This window comes from Periplaneta americana, chromosome 12, assembly GCF_040183065.1.
Source record: "Periplaneta americana isolate PAMFEO1 chromosome 12, P.americana_PAMFEO1_priV1, whole genome shotgun sequence".
Lineage (NCBI taxonomy): Eukaryota > Metazoa > Arthropoda > Insecta > Blattodea > Blattidae > Periplaneta > Periplaneta americana.
In genome coordinates this window covers 150,362,966-150,386,051 of record NC_091128.1, presented here as the reverse complement: position 1 = coordinate 150,386,051, position 23,086 = coordinate 150,362,966, and the positions used below count along the sequence as shown (strand labels likewise).

General features: G+C 35.4%; 2 non-coding genes across 2 annotated transcripts; one reads left to right on the top strand and one right to left on the bottom strand.

Moving 5' to 3' along the window:
• Window positions 1-762: 762 nt before the first annotated feature.
• On the bottom strand, window positions 763-833 carry TRNAG-CCC (transfer RNA glycine (anticodon CCC)). The gene has a single exon. It is a non-coding gene; the product is annotated as a tRNA-Gly (tRNA).
• A 2,248-nt stretch (window positions 834-3,081) lies between these two features.
• TRNAG-CCC (transfer RNA glycine (anticodon CCC)) lies at window positions 3,082-3,152 on the top strand. Its single transcript has one exon. It is a non-coding gene; the product is annotated as a tRNA-Gly (tRNA).
• Window positions 3,153-23,086: the final 19,934 nt, after the last annotated feature.

The window sequence follows — 23,086 nt, the reverse complement described above, 5'->3', positions numbered from 1 at the left end:
CTGGGTAACTTTCGGTGTTGAACGCCGGACTCATTTCACTGGCATTATCACCTTCATTTCATTCAGACGCTTAATAACCTAAGATGTTGATAAAGCGTCGTAAAATAACCTACTAAAATAGAAAGAATAAAAAAAAAACATACGATAATAATCCTGTATCTTTCTGCCGCTAAGGAAGGTAGTCAGCTCTGAGAGGGAGCCTAAGCTGTTACTCTGGTTGCATATATTCTCTACGGCAGGGGCGACACCAACGATTACTTCTCATAAATTTGATGTCTGTCGTTGACTGTTATAGAAATTCAAGCAACAGTCTACAGTCTACTTTGAAGTGGCAACAGAAGTGTTATTTAATAAGCATATCATATTACTAACTTGCATAATTTATAATAATGTAAGACTAGTTCTTCCTATATTTTTGTGCTGAATATATCGAAATTGTTTTCATTTTATAACAGCCGATGTTCGGAAACAATTTTGTATTAAGTAAAATGTGCTTTCTTAATAGCGTAAACAGCAGTACAGTTATATGGCATCTGATAGCTTCTTACGGACGGAGCTCGTCTTAAATTCCCGGTAAACTTTATTGTCAATTAATCAAATTCCTGCATCATCTTCATTTCCTTACTCATCCTAATACATTTGCAATTATTTTGTTTAGAATATTCGCTAATTATTCTTTTTAGATATATTCATACCCGCTGCATTGTAGCATATAGGTGTCACACAGAAAAGGGAGTCATGTTTAGATACGGTGAAAAAAGTTGCACCGCCCGGGAATCGAACCCGGGTCACAAGAATGGGAATCTCGCATGATACCACTACACCAGCGGTGCTACGACGAGTCGGTTCTATTTTGTGTAGTGCAAACGGAGGGTAGCGGAAATGTTCCAGAATCAATAAAGATGGTTTGGAAGTGAAACTGAACATCTTAAAGTATTTTATAAACTTAGAATATGTGCTATTTCTACACAAAGGATGTATGGTAACATGCTCATAAGATTATTGTAATTTTATAATACACAAGTCGAAAAGATAATTAAAAATATATGAAATGATTAATTGCGTATACATCTGAAGTCTGATTAGTGTAATATTATGTTACTAGTCATCGATGTATGCAATGGAGGGGGAAAGGAACTGGCCACTCTACTCCATTATCTCATGGCCTACTTGCCTCATGAGTGATGCCTTATTTGTGCCACGTATGAGGTTCAAACCTGTCTTCAAACAGTTGGGGGGGGAAAAAAAAAAAAAAAAAAAAAAAAAAAAAAACATTATTTTCTTATCGTAGATTTTTGGTTGAAAGGCCTGAGGGAAAAAGACTTTTGAGGAAGCCGAGACGTAAATGGAAGGTTAATATTAAAATGGATTTGAGGGAGGTGGGTTGTGATGCTAGGGACTGGATTAATCTTGTTCAGGATAGGGGCCAATGGCGGTCTTATGTGAGGGCGGCAATGAACCTTCGGGTTCCTTAAAAGTCATTTTAAGTATGTAAATGACTTCTTCCCATGATCATAATAATTTGTAGGTAATTTTTACTTCTCTGATTACTCTAAATTATGTGAGTTTCACACAATGCCTCAATAAAGAGAGAGACGATATTAAACTTCTCAATTTCATGAGTTTATGTTTTCAGTATCTATATACGATATAATTTGAACTGGTAATGGAAATTACGGGAAAACGGCTTAACGGATTTTAATAAATGACCCCTCATTTTGAAGCTTGGAATCCAAAGTTTTTCGGAAAAATAGTAGTTTTCAGTGAAATGCCAATTTTCCTATATTATTTTCCTATTTTCCAAAATCCATCTTTCGTCAGTTTTGAGAACTACATTTCAGAATAAAACAAAACACACACAACAATAAACAATAGACTATTACACGAAGGCCATGACCTGCAGGATTGCTGACATATTTAGAGTTCAAATTCAATTGGTTATTAAAAACTTCAAGACTTACTAAAATAATTTACAGATCTGATTCTGCGGTGTTTAATTTTCTGAGTACAGCTGTGCATTAGGTATTAAACTCTACAAAACTTGAGGTGATTTCTTGACATTATTAACATTAGAAATTAAATATTATTATAGTTAATGCCATTATGTGACTATTTTTCATTAATTATACATATTAATGCTATACTGATGATTTGAAAGTGAAATATTTTGGGGTTATATAAGTAGATGTAGAGAATATTCTAAATTGGATCTTAATTTCTATAATTTACTGAGTCGCAGCTATTATTTATATATAAAACTACAAAACTTACTTAAGCTGATGATATTATTAAAAATCAAATATTTTTATAGTTATTAATCAAGTGGGGTTGGGTCTTTTTCATATACTTAATGGCGGTGTGGTGTAGGTATTTATATGCGTCATTCTCTTCAGTATTGGGTCGAGACAGCGCAAAAATTACAGTTCCTAAGGAAAGACCAAAAGGTCTTAATTACTGATAAAATAAGAGACCTACAAAATTTTGTAGTCTCCCGATCATTTCAGCAAGATCTCTTAGCAGGATAAAATGATTTTACTCTCTACATTTCAAGCTCTCCATACAGCAGCTATACCAAGATGCTATGTCTATAGTTCGAAAGCATAGCAAACCTGACGTTTTTTTTAACTTTCACCTACAATCCACAATGACCTGAAACAGCTATTGCTTTACTCCCACATGAAAAATCCATTGATCGTCCTGACATTGTTACTTGCGTTGTCGCGTTGAAACTAAAAAACTGTAGGTGGAGAGGTTGAAGAAAAAGTATTTGGTATAAAAAAAACATTCAGAGGGAGTATGTTTCATTCTTATGGAAGCAAATAACTTTCAAAATGTCTGGTATTATTAATTGAAAATAAATCTGAAAAATTTTTATTTGAACGTCCAATGAACTTAGTTGGCAGCATTTGCTGCACAAGCCACTAGTTGTAATTAACAGGAAGTCTTTGTAAACTGTGTGTTGGGTTACTGTGCATTTGAGGTTTGTTACATTTTAGCATTTCGGTCCATTTGAGTGTACAGAAGGGAACTAACTTATTGATTTCATGTTATATACATTGAATGCAGAGGCATCTAGCCGCGGCACCGCTGGTGTAGTGGTATCATGCGAGATTCCCATTCTTGTGACCCGGGTTCGATTCCCGGGCGGTGCACTTTTTAGAAATGAAAAATGAATTTACTATAACACAGTTTTTAATTCTCTTTTTATTGTTTTGCAGTTGCCAGATATCACTTGAGTTTATATGCAATTAAGGGACAGATTAGTCGTTCTCTCTGGTATAGAGGTTACCATGTTTGCCATTAGGAGTGAGGATTGAGATTGATTGGTTTCTAAAAGTCTTAAAATCTTTAGCATTGCTTCGTTCAGAACGAGACACGTGTGTAATAGACTTACTGCAAATAAAGGAGTCTGTATGTGATTGAGAGGGTTCTAGGAGAAATGTTATCTTTTAAATATCGAAGAAAACACTTTCTATGAGGACTGGGGAGGAAATGTGTTCAATGTACCCAACGCAATCGAGTTCATGATTCAGAATGTATTGAAGGGAAGTAGATGATAGAATTACTTACTTACTGGCTTTTAAGGAACCCGGAGGTTCATTGCCGCCCTCACATAAGCCCGCCATTGATCCCTATCCTGAGCAAGATTAATCCATTCCCTATCATCATATCCCACCTCCCTCAAATCCATTTTAATATTATCTTCCCATCTACGTCTCGGCCTCCCTAAAGGTCTTTTTCCCTCCGGCCTCCCAACTAACACTTTATATGCATTTCTGGATTCGTCCATACGTGCTACATGCCCTGCCCATCTCAAACGTCTGGATTTAATGTTCCTAATTATGTCAGGTGAAGAATACAATGCGTGCAGTTCTGTGTTGTGTAACTTTCTCCATTCTCCTGTAACTTCATCCCTCTTAGCCCCAAATATTTTCCTAAGAACCTTATTCTCAAACACCCTTAACCTATGTTCCTCTCTCAAAGTGAGAGTCCAAGTTTCACAACCATAAAGAACAACCGGTAATATAACTGTTTCATAAATTCTAACTTTCAGATTTTTTGACAGCAGACTGGATGATAAAAGTTTCTCAACCGAATAATACCAGGCATTTCCCATATTTATTCTGCATTTAATTTCCTCCCGAATATCATTTATATTTGTTACTGTTGCTCCAAGATATTTGAACTTCTCCACCTCTTCAACAGATAAATTTCCAATTTTTATATTTCCATTTCGTACAATATTCCCGTCACGAGACATAATCATATACTTTGTCTTTTATGAATTTACTTCCAAACCTCTCTCTTCACTTGCTTCCAGTAACATTCCCGTGTTTTCCCTGATCGTTTGTGTATTTTCTCCTAACATATTCACGTCATCCGCATATACAAGCAGCTGATGTAACCCGTTCAATTCCAAACCCTCTCTGTTATCCTGGACTTTCCTAATAGCTTACTCTAGAGCAAAGTTAAAAAGTAAAGGTGATAGTGCATCTCCTTGCTTTAGCCCACAGTGAATTGGAAACGCATCTGACAGAAACTGACCTATACGAACTCTGCTGTACGTTTCACTGAGACACATTTTAATTAATCGAACTAGTTTCTTGGGAATACCAAATTGGTAAAATCTCAAAGCTTTTTTTTTTTTATTTTCTAGAGTTTGTAATAGTTATAAAATGGAGGTGGCAGGGCGAAAAGAGAGTGTGCAGCGTATTGCAGCTTGAGAGTTAGTAACGAATATTGAACGTTGCAGGGAATTCGGATTGTCACAGTTTATTATGGATTGCATGATATTATAATATCGTGTTACGAGTGTTATGTACAATCATAGAATTATACGTAGGCAAGATGTGGGATATGGATGTGACATTCTACTGCAATTTTGAATGAAACTTGACCACGGTTCTCATAATTGAGCTATCGAAATCTGACCCATAGAGCACAGTAATAAAATCATTTCACCGCACTGGATGAAACGGTAATGAATTATGTCGCATAGGCTCATGTGATGGGGAGACTGGAGGTCGGCATTATCAGAAATATCTGACTCATACTTTATGAAGAAATTCAGCAGGAAGGAAACAGGTAATTATATGTTAATCACTCCACAATTAAAGTTTACCTGAATGGATATTTTATAATGAGAGATGCAGCAGAAAGATATGCTTGTAATTTAATCAGCATGATTAGCGATATGTATTGGCAATGCACCAGTCAATGGTGTATATCATATCAAAATGCAAGTGAATCAAAACAGAAGAACAAGAACATAGAGATAGAAACATGAGAACTTATAAAACAAAGCAAAAATCACAGACGCACAGAAAGAAGCGAGAAAATGAGAGGAATCTCAGAGTCAAAATAAATATAAAAGAGCAAGAGGAAAAGAGAAACACATCGGAACAAGGAGACGAAGAGAAACCAAGGGAACACGTAGAATAGAATAGAATGTTTTATTTTCGCTGGCAGAGTTAAGGCATAAGGCCTTTTCTTCCACTCAACCAGCCTCAATCAATACATTAGTGGTACACATATTTCAATTATGAATATTTACAATACATTAAAGATTCCCCAGCAATATTCTTCATTTAAATTTTAACGAATAGTACATGTTTATTTAATTTGAGGTAAAGCCTATACGAAAAAGTAATAACTTAATTTATGGGCTAATTTAATTCAGTTCAGTCTATATGAAATATGTAAAGCATTATGATTAAGTTGAGACAGCTAGTTGGTTAAATGATGAGAATTAATTTAATAGTAGTTGACTAGAACTATGTCGTAGGGAGCAAAATCTGAATCTAAAATATATTGATATAATGAGAATAATATTAATGTAATGAGATTTTATATGACTGCCCTCTTTATAGCGAGAAGAGATGTAACTTTGATAGTCATTTAGAATCTTGTAATGTGAACTTCTACGAATAAAAAGCAATTGCGGAGATATTCAAAAGACAGTGTTGCAGTTCGTCGTTCAACTATTTCATAACGAAAATATTAAAAGTTTTATAATATAATAGTATTAAAGTATTTCTGTGTATAATAACCAAAACCCTAACATATCTAATGTGGTAAAATAGGGTTATTCACTTTGGAGAATTGAGGCGTTGACATTGAAAAGGAGTTAAGTGACAAAAAAAAATCGAAAAATTCGTTTTTGCATGGAAACGATTTTATGAGAAGAGGCCAATAGCGTTGAAAAAAGTGAAGTGCATATTTTGTTTTGAAAATAAAGCGATTGTAGACTGAATAGTATGGTTTTAGCAGTTTTTTAAAGTGACTCCCAATCATTTTTTTGCTTCTCCTGTAAAATTTAGTTTTTGTCACTTAACTCCTTTTCAATGTCAACGCCCCATTAATAATAATAATAATAATAATAATAATAATAATAATAATAATATAATTTTTCTCCTCGAAAATTTTTCTTTTTTAAATATCATACTGGACGATCGTCGGTGATCCTATAGCTATCAGATTGTGTAGGACCGTAACGATCAGACTGGGGAATGTCGTTTTTGGGAGTGAATACTGTTGTGGAGTCCAGTTACAAATAGCTAGACTTACATTACAAGCGATAAATTACAGGTAGTTTCGGGGTCAGCGGTCCAGTGAAAGTAACTGGTGCAGTATGAGTACGGACGCTCGTATTGATTACTACAGCCCGTTCTTGTGAACCGAAACGAATTGAACGTCTGTCTGGAAGGTTTCCACGCCCGAAAACTGTGCTCATCACTCACAACGGCAATTATATTGTATTGTATTTATTTACATTCCATTGTATTCGTACATCACTTCACAGCTAGAATATACAACATGTCAAAAAAATGTTAACACTACTACAAAGTCTTAATTAGATAGAGAGATAGATAGATAGATAGATAGATAGATAGATAGATAGATAGATAGATAGATAGATAGATAGATAGATAGATAGATAGATAGATAGATAGATAGATAGATAGATAGATAGACAGTCAGACAGACAGACAGACAGACAGACATACAGACAGACAGACAGCCAGCCAGACAGACAGACAGACAGACAGACAGACAGACAGACAGACAGACAGACAGACAGACAGACAGACAGATAGATAGATAGATAGATAGATAGATAGATAGATAGATAGATAGATAGATAGATAGATAGATAGATAGATTTATTCCATAATATTCTTACATTTGCTTTACAGCATAGAATACAGAACATGTCCAATTCTTACGTTTAACAATAAAATGCAATACATATAAAATGCAAATATGAAATATGTACAGAATTAATACCTTAATAACAATAATATTTTATACAATGTAATATGTTTACCGTTTAATATTATTATAATATTTACACAGTACTGTGAAATGTCAAGAATTCATCTACAGAATAGAAAGTGTGAGATATTAAGTAATTTTTTAGTTTTGTCTTAAATAATGCAGGGTTTTGGCTATGATTCTTAATGTCTTCAGGAAGACTATTGAACAATTTTATCGCCATGTAACGTACTCCCCTTTGAAAGCATGATAAATTTGATGATGGCGTATGAAAATCATTCCTTCTGCGGGTATTTATACTATGTATGGCTGAGTTAGTTGGAAAATTTTCTTTATTACATAAGAGGAAATTTATTGTAGAGTATATGTATTGATTTGTTAAGGTTAGAATCTCTAATTTTTTAAAAAATAATCTACATGATTCTCTAGCCTTTGCTCCAACTATTATTCTAATGGCTCTTTTTTGTAATAAGAACATATTTTTACTATCTACAGAATTTCCCCAAAATATTATTCCGTAGGACATAATGGAATGAAAATAGGCAAAATATATTGTCTTTAAGATACTGCTGTTTAGAAATTGTTGTAACGACCTAATTGCGAAGCATGCTGAGCTAAGTTTGGGGATTATTTCTTTGATATGATTTTTCTAATTTATTGTATTATTAATATGCAAACCAAGAAATTTGGTTGTTGATGTTTCTAGTAGAGGTATATTGTTGATAGTTGTGTCCAATGTTTCAGAGATTAAATTTGAAGTGGCTTTAAATTGAATTATGTTAGTTTTATTAATGTTTAATGCTAGTTTATTGGTTATAAACCAGTCATAAATTTTAAGGAGAATTGTTTCTGTTTTATATTTAAATGTGACAAAGTTATTGTCTGTAATTATGATACTTGTGTCATCTGCAAATAGTATAGGATAACCTATTCCTTTTATTATGGGGCCTAAGTCATTTATAAAAATTAAAAAAAGAAGAGGCCCTAATATAGATCCCTGTGGGACCCCTGTATGAACATTTCCCCATAGTCACAGTGTAGTTATTATACGTATAATATACAGAAGAGTTTTACAATATAGTCTACTAGTACAACACAAAGATTTAGTAACAATACTTAATAGAAGACAGAAATATTCATGAAGCGTGTTCAATATCATGAATTCACCTACAGAATAGAAGGCGTGAGAAATTAGATACTTCTTTAATTTGGCCCAAAGTAATCTTATGTTTTGAGTTTGCGTTTTATATCAATAGGGAAGCTATTAAAAATTTTTTACTGCCATATAATATATGAAGATTTCGCGGGAAAAACGATGAATGTCACTGTTTTCTTAAGGTTGATGTCATTATCTAATTCAATGGATCACTGCGAAATTTAATGTTGTTCTTATGAAAAATGGTAAAAAGGAGAATTATCACCACGAATACAGTAATCCTTTCCTTTATTTTCTATAGAAACAGCACTACATCTTGCAGTTAAGACTCAATTAGATCATTATCTAATCCTTAACAGAAATGTGACATTCATCGTTTTTCCCGCGAACTCTTCATATTGTAAAAAATTGCACAAAATTGTAAAAATTGTAGAAAATTACTAAATTGTAAAGCTATAAAAATTTGTAAAAATTGTAATTGCAATATTGTAAAATTTTGACTTGTTCCACATCTTAAAGCTTCATTGCTCATGTAAGATCTATGGAATAAAATAAATGAATGAATGAATAACGCACTCATTTTTGATAGCACGATAGACTTGCCGATGGAGTATGAAAGTCATTCTTTTGACGCGTATTTACTGTATGTTATGACCTGTTGAATTAGTTACAAAGTTCTTAGGAACATAAAGAGTGATTTTTATTTAGTTTGTGTGTCATTTAAATATTTGCAGTGTATTAAATGACCAAAATATAAAATTTTCATTCTATACAGAATAGGCCTACAATGTTTTTCATATCCTCTTGCGCCGAGATATATCCCGGTCTTTGTTGCAGAAAGATACTAGGTTACACTATCCCCAGCACTGGTAAGGTACTGATGGCCATCTGTTTAAATTTTAGATAAATTTTAATTTCAATTCAGCAAGTTATTAAACGTCAAAGTTGAACTACTAAATTTATCAGTTCCGCTTACCCCTGTTTACCTCATATGTAATTTGTTTTCATTGATAACAAACCTGCTTGTATTAATAAATTCTTGAATTTGTATACTTTATCGTTTTTATAGTAGCCTATTTGTATGTTATTAAAACTGAATTTCTTTAAATAAACTCAACAAAAAGCATTGTAATATAAAGAAAATAATTCACTGGGACTCAGTAGAAAACTGTTGTAAACATAGAATCATTATTTCTCCAAGAAATTAAGTTGCAGAAGAAAATTGTCGTAAGTTTAAAAAATGTGTTTTTCAATACTTTTAAAACATTATTTCAAGTAAAAATCTTATACGTCTTGATTACACAACTTTTAACACTGTATCACTTCGGAATATGTATGATAAGACTTTCTTGTGTTAAATTTTAACGTACCTTGTTTACGTGTTTCGATCTATTTATGAGTCATCTTCAGAACTGGTCGTTGTTGGTCTTGGCGCCACTTGTTGTTTCCTGTGTGGGTGCGTTCGTAGTGTAGAGTCAAAGAGTGTATGTGTTTTGAAATTGAGTTGTGTGTTGAGAATATCGTTGGGGTGTGTTTTCGTGTGTCTGTATATTTCATATTGTTCTAGTGTGTTGAGTTTCTGGCATTTTGGTTGGATGTGCAGTATTTCCATCTCTGTGTTGATGTCTCTGTAGGTGTGGTTGGCATTTGTGATGTGTTCTGCATATGTGGAGGTGTTTTGTAATTTTGTTATGGCTGTGATGTGTTCTTTGTAACGTGTTTGAAATGATCTGCCTGTCTGTCCTATGTAGAAGTTGTTCCAGGTGTTACAATTGAGTTTGTATACTCCTGTGTGGTTGTATTAGTTTGTTTGTGTTGTTTGTGTGTTGAGATGTTTTTGTAGAGTGTCATTTGTTCTGTATGCGATGTTGTAATTTAATTTCTTGAATGAGGTTGCAATATGAAATATACAGACACACGAAAACACACCCCAACGATATTCTCAACACACAACTCAATTTCAAAACACATACACTCTTTGACTCTACACTACGAACGCACACTCACAGGAAACAAGTGGCGTCAAGACCAACAACGACCAGTTCTAAAGATGATCCATAAATAAGTCGAAACATGTAAACAAGGTACGTTAAAATTTAACACAAGAAAGTCTTATCATACCGGTACATATTCCGAAAAAATCTTATAAATGACATTCATATTCTTTCACAAGGAAAAAGAATATCTTATAAAATCGCATTCCCTGTTTCGATAAGCTGTTTTCAAACCTTCAAAGCATTCTCCTGAAAATTTGGCATTTTTTCAGTTACGACATTTTTCTTCTGGGGGTGTGACACATGAAAGAAAGACGAAAACTGCCTGGCATCAGAATGTAGTAACCTTCTATCAAAGCGAAGAACTACATCTGAACCCTCTTACAAAATGCCACATGTTTCCAGATAAAGAAAAAATGAATACATTAAGAAACAAACGAACAAATGTTGATTTTCTGAATCATACAATTACGAATAACATCTATGAGACGTGTTCTTGAAAACAGTATGTGCTAGGCACAAACGAACTAGTATGTGAGACAATAAACACACTTCGAAAGCTGGTAACAAAGAGGTTGAGCAAGTATACAACAAATCTCGCCTCTAGGTGTTGACAGCATCGATGAATTCTGCGCTAATGGCTTCATTGATGCGATCTCTTTCCTTCTCCTGACTAATGACGGATTCAGTGACATCTCTGTGGATTTCAGCGACACGTCATTTATCACGCGCTCTCAAGGCTTGGAGGGTAGGATTGACGCAGTTGTACCTCTGGGATGAAACTCATAACTGGAATATATTTCTTTTTGTGCCAACTTGAAACATCGAAAGGTCCACACCTGTGGAGTAACGGTTAGCGCGTCTGGCCGCTAAACCAGGTGGCCCGGGTTCGATTCCCGGTCGGGGCAAATTACCTGGTTGAGGTTTTTTCCGGGGTTTTCCCTCAACCCAATATGAGCAAATGCTGGGTAACTAGGTGCTGGATCCCGGACTCATTTCACCGGCATTATCACCTTCATCTCATTCAGACGCTAAATAACCTCAGATGTTGATAAAGCGTCGTAAAATAACCTACTAAAATAATAAAAAAAGAAACATCGAAGGGATAGGCAAACCTTCCGTAACACAAAATTTGATCTGATTTTTTTTTTATTCATGAGTGTGTTTCAAGAGGTAGCATAAATGCGAAAAGTACATGGATGGGCAGGGCAACTCGTGCTCACGAAGTGTTAAAAAAACCTTGAAAGAAAGAAAGACAGACGGAGCCAGCCGCAGCAGTTACAAGTCATGCAGGTGGTCATGATATCTACTCCATGATTTATATTTCAGAATGATGCATGATACAATAATTATACTAATTTTACACAGACTGTACCTAAACATACATGAAATGAAATGATTAGCCTAAAAATGTCCCGTTAAGGGCAAAGGCCTCCTCCTATAGAGGGAGAGCTCTATTTGTCTCACGCGGTGAGCTACTCCGCGTAAGAGTGGAATTGTTCACTTGGTTCACATTCTGCACTGTTTGGTATTGGTCGCTTGTTTCTGTCGCACTGGTTTTAGTCGCTGTTCACTTGTCTTCATAAGTTTTTCCAGTCTTCCCTATTTCTTGCTCTGCTTGACCAATGGCTTCCTACACGTTCACTGAAGAGGTCGGCCCATCTTCTTCTTGGTCTTCCGCGTGATTTCTTGCCAATGCGGGGATTCCATAGTGTAACTGTCTGCGTCCATCTTCCGTCTCTAAGTCGTGCAAGGTGGCCTCCCCACTTCCATTTGATGTTGGTGGCTTGCAGTGCTGGATCTTTAATTGCTGCCATCTTTTGTAGCACTTCGTTTGGAACTCTGTCCCTCAGTGATAAGCCTAGTATCCTTCTCAGCATCTTTCTTTGGCATATTTGGAGACTGTTACGAAGTTTGGCAGTGAGAGACTATGTCTGACACCCATATAACAGTACAGGAGTTACGCAGGTCTCCAATATTTCTATTCAAACACACATAACAAAATTATATTATTTCCTAGCTTTATAAATTAGTTTAATACTGGAAACATAAACTGAATACAACCTTTTAAAGATACATCAAACATAGCTGCAACACTTATTAAATTGAAGCGTGTAGTTGCAAAATCAGACACATCACTTTTTTTCGAAAATGAGTTAATGTTATATTTCATATCTTCATATGATTCTACAACTGCTAAAACACTGTTATGCTCCAAAGTCAGATACATCACATGGATTTGTATGATGAAAGAATAGTATAGGTTGCAAATCCTTGGTTCTTTGCAAACGTTTTTCCTTCATACTGAAAAATTATGTTTTAGTGAATAGACCCTAATTTACCCTATCTGATTTTGCAACTAAACGCCTTATTTATTATTAGTATTTGTTAATATTTCTTATTATATGTCTTATTTGAAACATAGAACGCGAGAATTTACAAGTCTTTATACATTAAAGCGTATTCCTCTGTTCTCAGAAAGATAATAGTCCGTATTCGCAATCACAAATTCAAGGAAGTAAGGCCTTAAAAAAGAAAAAAAATCTGCTTAATGGAGCATTTTGGCGCACTGTTGCTACGGCGATATTTCTGGTCATGAGTTTATGATTAAAATGACTTACCTTGATCCCATTTATTGCCTCACAAAATTTGTCTGTGGAATTTTTCTCTACTTTCTATGAAGCAAAATAGAAACAGCCGAGAAAGAAAGAAGTGAACTTATTACGTAAATGAATCGCCCCATGCAGAAAGGACTTCAGTCCATTAGACCTAGTTTTGAGAAAACTAAGAAAAACATTCTGTACACTATATTCCTTTCTGCATAGAACTCTGAGCCTGACGCTTCAGTTTCTATCTTTCCAAGCATTGGACTGAATACCTTTCTGCACAAGCCGCTGGAGCCACCCATAAAGATATGATTTCCATCGATTTCTCGTTTTTCAAAATTTTTTACTGAAGCCCTTTCTGCATGGGGCGATTCAAATATTAGAAAACAAAACAGAACAAATTAATATTTGAGGATAAAAATTCACTCCGGCACCGGGGAGCGAACCCGAGTCCTTGGTTCTACATAGCAAGCGCTCTGACCACTGAGCTACGCCGAATTCGATCCAGAGCATCGGATCGAACTCCCCTCCTTCAATGTTTCCCGTTGTGGCCTGACTCCAAGTTAGGCATATACGTTGACGTTTATGTTCAAGTCAACTGCCATTATACAAGGGGCGCACTCAACTGAGTGACTATTTGGCCGGGATTCCGCAGTAAAGAGCACAGCAATCTGTACAGAAATATGCACTGCTAGCTATGAGATTTTATTAAAGATTTTATTAATTTCGTCCTACAGAATAATATCTGTAATGTTGACAATATTTGAGGAGGGTTCGATCCCCGGCGCCGGAGCGAATTTTTCTCTTTAAATATTAATTGTCAACATTACAGATATTATTCTGTAGGAAAAAAATTAATAAAATCTTTAATAGAACAGAACAAAACAAAAATAAAATAATGAAAATCGATATTAAACTAAGAAGGAAAAGAAAATGTTTCCCCCTTTTCATTTGTGAAACAAGTTGGACACTTCATATATTGTTATTGTTTATTATTATTATTATTATTATTATTATTATTATTATTATTATTATTATTATTGGAAAAACTGGAAAAATCATGTCAGAAAGATGAAAAGGCCTACAACACGCAACCTAAAATAAATCCTGCAGTACGCTACCTTGCTGACGGTGGAAGATCCACTGGTCGCGCGGCTAAGAAAAGAACGGTTGAGACCTGGTCTAATACATATTTTGGATGATTATTACTACTACTACTACTACTACTACTACTACTACTACTACTACTACTACTACTACCACCACTATTACCACTACCACCACTACTACTACTACCACTACTACTACTACTACTACTACTACTACTACTACTACTACTACTATTACTACTACAGATACGGTCTCATAAGCAATGTCGGTTTTGTAGAAAAATTTATGTTGCACTATGTTGTGACAAGAAATTAACCTAATCTTCAAAGTAAAGGCTATTAGATTCCATGGTCTTGAGGCACTTTTCAGTAAGGTTTGTTATTCCATGACGGTACCAGTATTTGGTTTTTCATATAAAGAGTTCGGTGATATTCATTTCAACGGTTTCTAAGCTTTGGAAAATTCTTCCACTTTTCATTAATTAATTAATTAATTAATTAATTCATTTTATTCCATAGATCTTACATGAGCAATGAAGTTTTAAGATGTGGAACAAATCAAAATTTTACAATATTAAAATTACAATTTTTACAAATTTTTACAGTTTTACAATTTAATAATTTTCTACAATTTTTACAATTTTGTGCAATTTTTTACAATATTTTGGCGAGATGTAGTGAGATGAAGTGAGGTCCGAGGATTCGCCAAAAGATTACCCGGCATTTGCCTTTTGGTTGGGGAAAACCTCGGAAAAACCCAACCAGGTAATCAAATCAAAGGGGGGTAATCAAATCGAAGGGGTTGATGCGAAGGACTCGCAATAGACCATCCGGCTTCAGTCCCACGGCTGGGGAAAACCTCGGAAGAAACCACCAAAGGGAGATCCAACTCAAGCCCGAACGCAGCTCCGGATCAGCTGGGCGAGTCTGCCGATCTACATCGATGACTCTACTAAAAATATGCAATACATAGCCAATCAGATTATTAAATTTAGTAATGGAAACGATCATTCATCAGTTGAGCTATATGTATAATACAAAACAAATAAGTTAATTAAATTTAAGGCATAAACAATTCAATCAGTTAGGAACTGGGCCATGGATCGAAACAGATGGTAATCTGTAATCTGAAGGCGTAAGATCATGCCGGGTGTGGTAGCTATTCGATTCCTCTCAATCCCTGGATCTCTTCCGCGGTTGTTCGAGGGTCTCGCATTGTTCTGCTGCAAGAGAATTCTATTTCGATTAACTAATGCCGGATACCTCTCTGTCTCAGAACTTCATGGACTCGTTACAGCTGTTGAGAATAAGCTTCGACTGCACGTCCTTTTGGAACAAACTCACATCTTCAAAAATTCCACACACAACTTTACCCTGGGACCGAACCGAACGTCTTTTGCAGGCTGACGAGAATCGAGCGACTGTTTTGAGGTGTCAGAGTTGCGGTAATACATCCATTATTCGTCACATATGAAAATTGTCCTCAAAAATCTGTCATCCATGGGATTAACGATAGGCATTCTGTACGCTGGAAACAGACATTCACTCTGCGTTGAGCCTGTTCAGGTGTGAATTCGTGAGGTACAGATCTATAACTTCTGTACAATTTTGTAAACGTCTTAACGTTGCGATCTATTTTATCTTTTGAAGCACCAAGTTCTTCTGACAACCTACGAGTACATTTTTTGTTAATTTTATTCTAAAACTGCGTGTATCCTCAGTGTTCCATACCTTAGGTCTTCTAGGACGTTGTGAATCTTTAATATTCCTTCTCCATTATTGAAGCGCTGAAACTATCTTTGTGCTACACACTTAGGGTGCTATTCATAGACATTTCGCAGCACGCGCTACGAGCGTACTAAGCTAGCCCCGGTTATCCATTGGTTACTAGTACAGAATTCAAATCATATCCTATCGCTAACACTGGTTTATGAATAAGAAAAACGCTGATAATCCACCGAAAGCCCGCGCTAAAAATGTCTATGAATACGGCCCTTATAGACCGATTATTTAGTCCTGACAGCTCAGCGACGCGAAAGAGGGGAAGTAATAGGAGTAGTGGGGAGAGCTCCGGAGTACAGATAGGACGAGCGGTCGGTAAAGGCAAGCGAGTGAATAACCCAAACACCCCTTGGCGTAACTAAATGGACTCGACTGTCCCACGCGCACATCTCAGGCGACTGTCAGGACTAAATAATCACCTTCACCCTCGACTTCGTATGCTCTTCGAGCCGCAGCTTTATAATCTTGTTTCCATTAATGCTTTAGAAGGACTAATCTCAAGATTTATCACCTCCATTTCATATTCTTTGTATTAACAATTGATAACTGTCGCATGCTCACAATACGCAATAATAACCATAGCGGTCTGTAAATTGCATTGCCCAACTAGAGAAAATCATTAAATCTTACAAAACACCGAACTTAAAAAACCGACATTACTCATGAGACGTCCTAACATTATTACCAACGGCATAGCTTAACTTTCTCCATTCTCCTGTAACTTCATCCCTCTTAGCACCAAATATTTTCCTAAGTACTTTATTATCAAACACTCTTAATCTCTGTTTCTCTCTCAAAGTGAGAGTTCAAGTCTTTTTGAAAGCTTACTGCATGACAAAAGCTTCTCAAGCGAATAATAACAGGCATTTTCCGTATTTATTCTGGGTTTAATTTTCTCGCAAATGCCATTTATGTTTGTTACTGTTGCTCCGAGGTATTTGAATATTTCCAGCATTTCAAAAGATTGAATAATTTCAAGGAAAAATTGTTCCGGAGCCGGGTATCGATCCCGGGACCCTTCGCTTAGCGCATGAACGCTCTACCGACTGAGCTACCCCAGGAACTATACACGACACCGTCACAATTTTTCCTTTTATATCCACACAACTCAAATGAGCTGACAAGACGCCAGAACTCAACTATGAGTGCACACAATACTGTGTGACTTAATTTGTGGCTTCCTGTTAACGTACCTCCAGTAACGAATGTATTATGCAAATCTGACTTTCAGGTAGTAGCTCCCTGTAAAGCAGGTTTGAATAATTTGAAGGAAAAATTGTTCCGGAGTCGGGTATCTATCCCGGGACCCTTCGCTTAGCGCGCGAACGCTCTACCGACTGAGCTACCCCAGGAACTATACACAACACCGTCACAATTTTTTCTTTTGTATCCACACAACTGAAATGAGCTGACAAGACGCCAGAACTCAACTATGAGTGCACACAATACTGTGTGACTTAATTTGTGGCTCCGGAACAATTTTTCCTTGAAATTATTCAAACCTGCTTTACAGGGAGCTACTACCTGAAAGTCAGATTTGTATATTTCAGAAGATTGTTTTGTAATTGATATATATCAGCTGAAAAAAAATGGATTACTTCGCAAAAAGAGAATCAGAATGAATTAACACAAAATATGCAGAGGATATTATTACATTAAGGTAGTTTAATGACTATAGAAACATGTATTTAACATTTTAGACATAAAAAGGAGCCCTATTTCTTTCAGAAAGCTATAAGGAAAAGAACTATTATATTCTGAAGTAAGGAAGTAAGAGCATATTAATTTGTTTCTATCTGATTCTAGTACAAGAGTTAGTTCCGTTTCTAGGAAATATGCATTTATAGAGATGCAGGCGAACAAATATTAAACAAGGATTTTGGAAAAGAAATCAGTGTGTCGGCCGTAGTAATGATTCTCTTACAATTTGTAATGCACCGATGTGTGATGGATGCGACGGGGTGAGATGGTGGGGGTGGATGGGCGGATTAGACGCCGGCGTCGGGACGCATGTGTTCATCTCGCCAGACGCGATCTGGGAGATGCTGGAAACGGACCGCTAGCTGCTCCTCATTTGTTCGCTGCGCGTTGCCACTGTGTTTCGTTGTTCTTTTGTTAAGTTTCGCGACAGAGTTTGGCAAACGTCGATAAGTGAAGTGCTACTATGTATTAGATGAATCCGCGAAGTTTTTTTGTGAAATTAAATTAGGAATATTTAATTAATTTTACTTGTAACGGATAAAGTACCAGCATTTCGATTGACGTGTGATCCAAACTTACCAATCAATTGTGTGTGACTGTGTTTCCATTATTCAGTTCTTAGGCAGTTGCAATATTGATTGTTTACCGGTACACTTTTAACAACATTGGCATTTTCTCTAGAAGCTCTCAACTTTGCGGTGTGCTCTCCGCTTTATGTGCGTAAGTGTTATCAGTGAGTCCTGTTGAACTCTCGTGGGAAGAAGTGACAAATTTCAGTGCTTGTTTGTTGACTACCTGTGAAATATTTTGTTTAATAATCCTTGCCTCTGAATAAACTGTTCCTCTGGAGTCACTTCGGCGAAAATCAAGATCCATTGCTGCGAGAAGATGCAGGAAGGTCAAGGTAGGGGAGTAATTTGACTTCAGTTAATAGACACTAATGAAACACACTGTCATTCTACATTATCCCCTGCGTTAAATAAATAGTCGTGATATCTACACGGACTTACATTGAAATTTATCGATTTATCCTTCATAATAAGTAGGCCTATTTATTTACATTCCATGGTATTCGTACATCGCTTCACAGCTAGAATATAAAAGAAATCTTAATAGTACTACAATGTCTTAATTATAGTCGCAGTCTAGTTAAAATATATAAAATATACTAGTACAACACAACGGGTTATTATCGATACTTAATACAAGACAGAAATATTCATGAAGTGTTGTTGAATGTCATAAATTCACCTACAGAATAGAAGGCATGAGAAATTAGGTACTTCCTTAATTTGGCCGTAAATAATCTTATGTTATGAGTTTGATTTTTTATATCCATAGGGAGGCAATTAAATTTTTTTACCGCCATATAACGCACTCCTTTTTGATACCACGATAGACTTGCTGATGGAGTATGAAAGTCATTTTTGACGAATATTTTTTTGGTCGGCGGGAAAAGGCACATAAGTAAAAAAAGTCGATTTTTCTGTTGTACCTAATCATATAAGTCTAGTATTTTTTTCTAATTTTTGAAATAATAAAATTTCTTATATTTTAAATTGAAAAGGGTCTTACTTTAACCAACATACATGAATTTATATTCAATTAAGAGTAAATTAAAAAGAAAGTCTCTCCTGAAAAATTAATTTTTTTTGACTTTATGTGCCTTATTCCGCCGACCAAAGATTTATGCTAAGAACTGTTGAATTAGTTACCAAGTTTTCATGATTAAATACGAAGAAGTTTATTAATAAAAAAACATATAGTCTACCGACAAGCCATGGGCATTATTTGTAACTAGTTTTTTGCAAATGGTTCTGCACGATTCCCTAAATTTGGCACATGCTATTATTCGAATTACTCTTTTTTGTAGTAGAAATATACTGTTACTATCTGTAGAATTTCCCCAGAATATTATGGTACCGGTATTCCAAAACTTATTACTGATTGAAAGTATGCAAAGTATATTGTTTTTTATGATATTGATATTTACTATCTCTTGCACAGATATAATAGCAAAACATGCTGAATTTATGATGAAGGATGGGTGGAACAGAGAAAAATTCTCTCCGGCACCGGGATTTGAAACCGGGTTTTCAGCTCTATGTGCTAACGCTCTATCTACTAAGTCGCACCGGATTCCCATTCCGATGCCGGATTGAATCCTCTTAGGTTCCCTCTAGTGGCCAACCCTCATGCTGCGTCACAGATGTGTGACAGTGACATAATGTCCAACACATTAATGTGCAGAGGTGCACTCATTACGAGTGACTAAGCGGCCGAGATCCGACGGAACCTAAGAGGTGGAACTTAAACTGAGAGGATTCAATCCGGCATCGGAATGGGAATCCGGTGTAGCTTAGAAGATAGAGCGTCAGCACATAGACCTGAAAACCAGAGTTCAAATCCCGGTGCCGGAGAGAATTTTTCTCCGTCCCACCCATCCTTCATCATATGATGACGCAGAATTTCTGTATGGAAATATCATATGTACTTCGGTACATCGTAATATATGCTGAATTTAGTTTGCGGGTAATTTCTTTAATATGATTTTCCCAATTTAACATATTATCGATTTTTTAGCCAAGAAATTTAGTTGTTGTTTCTATTAGGAACTTGTTATTAATTATTGTGCTTGAAATTTGCGAGGTTGAATTTGGGCAGGATTTATACCATTGATTTATGAATTCATTGTAACAAATAAGCCGGTTTTTATTGTCGAGTCGATTTTGTGATTACTCGATTAAGTGGTCGTTGCTTTTCGAAAGTTACGAATCATCTTTAATGCGAACTAGGCCTAATAGCTTTGCGATATGTGTAATGAATTTATTTTGAGAAAAACTCTACATTCATTCATAGTGTTCCGCCCAAGAGCAGGTCTTTCACTGCAAATCCAGTATTCTTCAATCTTTCCTATTTTCTGCCTTTCTCTTTGTCTCCGCATATGATCCACATATCTTAATATCGTCTATCATCTGATATCTTCTTCTGCCCCTAACTCTTCTCCCGGTCACCATTCCTTCCAGTGCATCCTTCAGAAGGCAGTTTGTTCTCAGCTAATGACCCAGCCAATTCCTTTTTTGCAATTTTCTTGGGAAAGGTAAATGTGGGAGCTTCCCGTTGCTTTCCGCACACCACTCCCTATTTCGCATCTGTAAAGATCCCGGGGGGCCCCAGTGTGGAGGTGAGGAGATGGATTTGATTTATTTCACCGCAAGGGTTAAATATCAGTTCTATCAGGGTTTTGACCCGATCAAAAACTCTACAATGAGATATATTTTAGAAAAATGGAAGTGCACTTCCAGAAATGGAAATCGCATATCCCAGTAGCACTGAGTTATGTTTCTTCTTTATTTGAAAAAAAAAATGATTGAAATTAATTGAAAATCTTGTTGCTTGTTATACATAGTCATATTAGCGAGGAAATCTACTTTAGTATATAGCGATTTTTTTAGCGTTATTATATTTAGTGCGTTAAAAACTTGTTAATTTTAGATGTAACACTGAAAACGTAGAATGATTGACCTTTTCATTCATTTGTATGCTGTAATTTTTACTGCAAAAGGCGTGATAAGTGATAACATCTCTGAAGAATAATTATTATAGCCTTAATTTAATAGAATAATATTATAAAAACTAGCCGTACCCGTGCGCTCCGCTGCACCCGTTAGAAATAAATATAAAGTAATTACATAATTAAAATAGGATATTAGATCCAGGGAACATTCGTGTTTGATAGAAGGATAAATAGGTTATTATGTTACTTAATTTAAATTGTATTTAAAAATTAAAATGCGATCATTTTTATCCAGAGACCACTCATTTGGTCATAAAAATTATTTTAGGATATACAGGAAACGAATGTACAGATTAGCCTATCAAGTTTTCTGTGCATGAGAAGCTATTTTAATCTTAACTGTCCTCAATTCACTCAGAAGTTACTGTAATAACATTATAGCATTATGTCCATCTAGAGAAACTACACTTTCCACTGGTGAAATAATAATTAATTATACAAATCGGTTAATTTAGCTTCCGATATTACTTCATACAAACACAGAACCATTCTCTGTAGGCTATCTTTCATAGCTTTCGATTGTTGTCCAAGGCCCCTTATAGATGAAGTCATTTGTTTCTTATTTCATTACATGATCTTAGATGGCAGTAATTTTAATTTTAAAACTCATTTATCTCATTAAATATCAGTCCTATCAAACTTTTTCAAAGAATAAAACTTATCGGAAATGATTTATAAAGAAACGTTTGTTATGTAACATTTTTCACAAAAATCAATAATAAGTGAGATATTTAGATTTATTTAATTCAGGCCCTCTTACAATCCCCCTTTTAAATAATGCATTTTGAATGCCATATAGCCTAAAATCTAAGTTACAACGAACTTAATTTATATTCCAATTTTCATCGAAATCCGTTCAACCATTATCGCGTGAAAAGGTAACAAACATCCAGACAGACAGACAGACAGACAGACAGACAGACAGACAGACAGACGGACAGACAGACAGACAGACAGACAGACAGACAGACAGACAGACAGACAGACAGACAGACAGACAGGCATACAAACAAAAATTTCAAAAAAGCGATTTTCGGTTTCAGGGTGGTTAATTATATATGTTAGGACCAATTATTTTTGGAAAATCGAAAATTACCAGAAAAATTTCGGCTACAGATTTATTATTAGTATAGATGAAGACTATTCGTTGAACTGAGAATTAATCCATGACATATTTTCGAATGAAGTATTGTAGGATGTAGTGTTTTTAAGTGAATGAATATTAACATCCTGTACTTTGATGGGCGTGGGGGCTTTGAAATCCTGGTTTGTGTTAAAAATGCAGTATGCGACTAAACAGTGTCATCACTATAAATAAACGTTTTTGAGGATGATCGTAGTTCAGTTTCACAAGAACTGAATAAATAATAACAGTAGACAAGAGTTATTTTGGAAAGACAGAAGAAAACGCTGATCTACCTAGATGTAGTTGCTAAGGACAAGAAACCTCATGCCGGTACATGAAGAGTGATGGTGATGTACTTAATAAACATTCACAACTTACATGATGAAATTATTTTGAACATTTTTGTAATAATAAGCATATTGGGAAGATGAAGGATAAATTCATTTCGTTGAAGAAACTAGATAAATGTGGAAATAAGAGAAAGTCACCATCATGCCAATAAAGTCAACTCTACAGCAGAATAATACTGTGTACGCCACTGGAAACTAAGAAATTGAAATACGTTAAAATTACTTCAGACGAAGTTCAAGAAACATTTCTCTACATCTGAATGGTGAATTTGCAAAACAAATTAAGTCCACATTTTGGGGGTTTTGAGTTGAGAGCATGATTATGTTACTGTGTGCAAGGGCCATCGTTTAGTAGCAGAATGACTTTAATGCACGACTTTTATATAGTTTTTCTTAGCAGCAGAATGTTT